At 42.3% G+C, this 5032-nt stretch overlaps 1 protein-coding gene across 1 annotated transcript in view; it reads right to left on the reverse strand.

Moving 5' to 3' along the window:
* The window catches only part of col7a1 (collagen, type VII, alpha 1), a 57552-nt gene extending 52736 nt beyond the window's left edge, over positions 1–4816 (reverse strand). Inside the window, exon 1 of the mRNA XM_035661722.1 lies at positions 4386–4816. The gene's annotated coding sequence lies outside the window, so the exon portion shown is untranslated. The remainder of the gene's footprint in view (positions 1–4385) is intronic.
* Between the last annotated feature and the right edge of the window lie 216 nt (positions 4817–5032).

The following is a 5032-nucleotide window of genomic DNA, read 5'->3' on the forward strand; positions in this document are numbered from 1 at the left end:
TACACACTGGACCTTTAAACTTAGCCAGATGAAATTATTATCACTGGGTTGTACGTATTTGCAGATGAAAATCCATTAGTTTGAACTATAATTTCCAGTCCAGTCCAAGCCAAACTTGTCACATGGGTCTTCCAGAAAAACTGAAAACGTGCCAACATCAAATGGATAGAAAAATGCTTCATAACATTCCAAGACTTTATTGATTATATTTACACAAATGTCCATACCTTGAAAATAAATAGTATTTCTTTCTGACCATAAGCATCCTTCCTATTATCACTAGCTCTACATTATAAAGGGCATACATGGTATACTAAGACATAAGACATTTTCTCTTTCTCAACCTTCACTGTCCTAACTCACAGATTTTGTGTCTGTCTTTCGTTAGTGTGTGTCTGGAACGCAGAGTCAGAACCTTATGGACAATATGTACCATTTTGAAAAAATGCAACAAAGCTTTGCTGTTCTTTCGGACATAGAGACTGCAGGACTTTTTCATTGTTGATTTGTTTTGGCCTCACTTACCTTTTCAGATCAGTGTCACAAGCCACTGGTCACAAGTTATGAACTTTGAACAAATTTCAGTGAAAGCTTTCATCTGGTAAAAAATGCAGTACAGATGGGGAGCATTTCTGTTCATGACAACATCTATTCACGTTCACCTTTTTATAGAGGTGATGCATGACACAGTGGCTACTGCAAATAGCTGACAGATGTTGAGCCAACGAAGAAAACCTCTGATCTACTCTGTAGAGCAATGGTAGCTAAAGTAAACATTGTCAGAAGAAAGACCATGAGAAAGCACTTAAGCTGATGAAACCAAATGTATAAGGGAGAGCAGCAGGACACAAGTGAAGTGATTTTCTGAGTCTGTATGAGAAAGAACATCAACATCATCTGGAATTTGGTTGCTTTCATTGCTTGGCAACACTGACCCAAACCAGACTGACTGTCAGAACTAGCCCACATGAAAGACAGCTGTAGCTGGTACATGTTGATGGGTCTGATAACATTCTCAGGAGAAGGAAAACTACATTAAAGCGCTCCCACTTTGTTGTAGTATTTTGTGTACCAGAGATAGTACCACTATTATGGCTATTACAAAAGCTATTACAGCCTCAGCACTCAGTAACGAACCTAAAGAAAAACAGGATCTGTTGCCCCTTAAAAGAGTAATTTAACATTTTGGGACATTTAATCGCTTCGCAGAGGTTGATGAGAAGATTGACACCACTCTCAAATCTGTCACATAACCCCTCAAAAAAACCCAACTTGTTATATTTACACTTTGTTTTTGCAAGGATTAAACAAACAAGATATGACATGTTAATTAGTGAGCTGTAGAGGTGTCTCCTGTCTGAGAGTGGTATCAATCCTCTACTCTAACTCTTAGTAGGAAGGGGAATGAGCAGATTTCCTCATATACAATTCCTTTAAGAATTATGATACATAAAGTTTGCTACTATCATACATTGTATACCGAGTATATAGTACACACAGTGCAACAACACTATGAAGACGTTCATAAGTGCAAAAAGACAATCGTTGGCCTCGTCCTCTCAATTTGGTGAAGAATGAAAACTTTCAGACATTGTCTGAAGCCAAAAGCTCATAATTACCATAAATGTTTGTTCCGACTGTAAGATGCAGAGGCCACAAATCCAACAGTTTCAGAGTTTCAGAGAACATGCAGCACTTGCATGAAGCTTAATATGTTCCAAATGTAATGCCCCTTTCCAACATTCAAAGTACTTATTTTAAGACTCATACACTTATAAAATTAAATGATGTACAATTAGCTCCCGACAAGCCCCTGCAGCTTGCTCACCTTTTATGTTATTTCTCTTTTTCCTGTATGGAATGTAATAAAATGTTGTTCTGGTTTCATTATGTAAGCCAGGTGTTGAGACCACAGTGCATACCCACAGCCTATTCTGAGCATTTACATCTCGGCTCACTTAACATATCATAATTGAAAGGCATAATGATAATAACGATACAAGGGCCATTAAAAACACCAGCTGACGACTAAGAGAAGCGGTAGTAAGCACTGAAAGCATCAAAAGCCAGGTTTTTTTTCCTTTCTTCCTTTTCGTGCCACTCCTGCAACACACCCACAAACCACTCTATTTTCAGACCCTATACTCATCTGTGTTTCATACAATCCTGCTGGTGTATATTTTCAAATAATTACTGAAATAACTCACTGGCTAGATCACATGCCAACTGTGGGAGTAACCCACTTCCTCTGATAAACTCCGTTTTTATTACAGCATACGTGAAGATATTCATCACGTCTTTATTAAGTAGTACATTCCTAGGGTAGCCTCAACACCTGGAATTTTGAAAGGATGAAGTAACTGGCTTATGGGTATGGCCGCACCCACTACAGACCACCTGGGAATTGAAGCTAAACACATGGGTTAAAAGGTCAATGACATAGTAGCAAAGAGCTGCTAAGACCAATCCTAAAAGGTATCAGGTGAGGACGTATTGTGGAAAAAACGACCCGTAAACCCCAGCATTGACAGAAGAAGAAAAGGACTTTTCAGGGACAGGAAGAAAAAGAGATTAGGACTCATCCCAGAGCTTCTGGTGGGAGCTGTACAGAGACTGGGCTGTGCTTTCTGAAAGCTCAGCTCAGGAAGGATCATGGGGTTGTGGTTTAGTAGAGATGCCATTCTCCAAGGGGGGTGGCAGGCCACCAGCCACTGCAATGGGACAGAGTGCTGGATTGTGTAAGCCCCCTCGGCATAACATCAGTCCAGAGGCAGAGTGACACAAGTGGACAAGGGGATGGAGGGGTCACAGGAGGGAGGGGTGTCACAGTGAATTACCAAAGTCTCCAGCTCATACACCAGGTTTTGTGTACTTGGTAGCCACAAGCAGCTGGTAGCAAGAACAGAAGAGCCCTGCTCTCAGGCTGTCTGGGAGTCCTGTTCTTACTTCCAGCCAGGGTGACTGATTCTGTGACCTTTGACCTCTACCCTCAGGTCAAGTGCAGCATCTCTCACTTCCACCATTAATGGATTATCATTCTGTTTCTTCATCCAAACTAAACAAAAGTACTAAAAACTGTAGCTTTTGAAAATCTCCTGTGACCCCTTGTTGGAACAAGTTCCTAAAGAACCAATGATATTATCCTCCCTTAGTATTTCACAAGCTTTGAATTACTATTAACAAAAGCCAGATGGACTGAATAAGGGAAAAAACGCATTTATCAATGGGTTATCCTTCTCATTCAGACATGAATGAACAGACACAAAAAGTCAATACCTCCTGGTTTATAACTAATCCAACATAAACACAGTGAGGAGCCATTTAAGCACCAGTAGCAATCAAAATACACACATATCCACTCAAATTAAGTTCTGGCTTTTCCCACAAAAATGCCCATTGTTAATAAAATGGTCTAAATGATCACTCTGAAAATATGGTTCTCTACCTAATCCTCAACTGAGGATAACAGAAAATGTTCCCTCACAAACACACAGTAACCAGCAACAGTCCTCCATAGATGACACACTTGGGATCAGTCCAGAGCAATCCACCACCAGGGTGACACGCCAAGAATGGCTGCAACAATGCAGTGAGTGAAAAGATGCGAGACAGAAAGTGGGAGGGTGAAGGTGAGACGGAGAGGAAGAGTCTACCCAGAGACATTATTAAAACTTCCATGTCAATAGGGGGATTTCTTGCTGTTGCGTGAGCCAAACCACAGCAAAGACATGGATGCCCTCAGAAGTGGAACAGACAATGGAAACCAATCAAGGCACAAAGGCAGAGGAGGAAGCGGAGGAGTGAGAGTTTCTTTCTCTCAGCAGCATCATGAACTGTAGCAGGAATAATGCCCTCTCACTAAATGAGTTCAGCTGAGGTGAACTTGGCCGCAAACTCCCCCTTTGTCTTGTGCAACTGTAATAAAGACAGGGGACGGGGGTATAATTGCAGGGTTTCTCGGGGTTATAGATTTTGTAATTTATAAAAGCATTACAATGTTGGGTTTTTATATTTTTTATATCTTAAGGGAACCGTCTGCAAGAGCCTGATATTGCAACGCTGATGATTTTATAAGAAGTGCATTTCAGACAGGGTAAAAATGAGGTGATGAATGCTCTGCTCGGTCTTGTTCAAAGTCAAAGTTTTCGCTGCAGGGAAAGCAGCGGGCTAAGGAGTGGTGCACTGGCTACAATTCAGATAAGTGCTCTGTACATACAGTATGAGAGTTATCGCTCACCAGTAGTAGGTCGACATGTGCGACATCACAGACATGACATTAAGCAATGCCCCAAAACTCAGATTCTGTGTAGCACCAGTGTTCCCATGAATGTATCTTCACTAGTGCATTATGCAAAGGGCTCGCACAGAGACCCATCTCTCCTTACCTGCGGATCTCTGCTCCGTGCACCGGGCCACAGCCTGCCGCTCCACACCTTTCCACCTGTGGCATATCCAGCCCTCGCTCTCCGTGCAGTGTCTGCGCAACACAGTAGTATTTCCAGTCACCAAGTCCAGTGTCACTGCGTCAAAAAGCACAAGTCAAGTCCCACGATCATCCACTGTCGCTCAATGACTGAGCTTCTGTCGGTGCATCCCTGTAGAAGAGTGTAAACGCTATTTCTGATACCCGAGGCGGCTTTGCTTATATTGCAGGCTGAACACAAGCAGCAGCAGAACAGTCCAGACTTGTTCGGATGCCTGAAGGGGAGTCCTAAGCTCTCCCTTTCCAGCCTCATTCTCTTTGCCTCTCGTCCCTCCCTGCTCCTGCCTGCAAGCTACCCATGTAACCATGTGGAGCTGAAACATTTGCTCAGTAATTGCGCTACTTTTTTCAGGTAAGACGGCTCAGGGTCACAGGATTTCGCGCAGATTTCCTTTTGCGGTCAGCCCACGTGGCTCAGTGGCTCGCATAAGCAACTTGACAGTAAAAAAAAAGTATCAGACAGAAAGTAAGCTGCTGTACAGTGTTGGCATGCATGCATCAGTTTCAACATGTTTTACATTATTACAAAACTTTTTGTTGTTGTTTCTT

This window comes from Morone saxatilis, unplaced genomic scaffold, assembly GCF_004916995.1.
Source record: "Morone saxatilis isolate NCDOM2014 unplaced genomic scaffold, NCSU_SB_2.0 Contig18, whole genome shotgun sequence".
Taxonomy (NCBI): Eukaryota; Metazoa; Chordata; class Actinopteri; family Moronidae; genus Morone; species Morone saxatilis.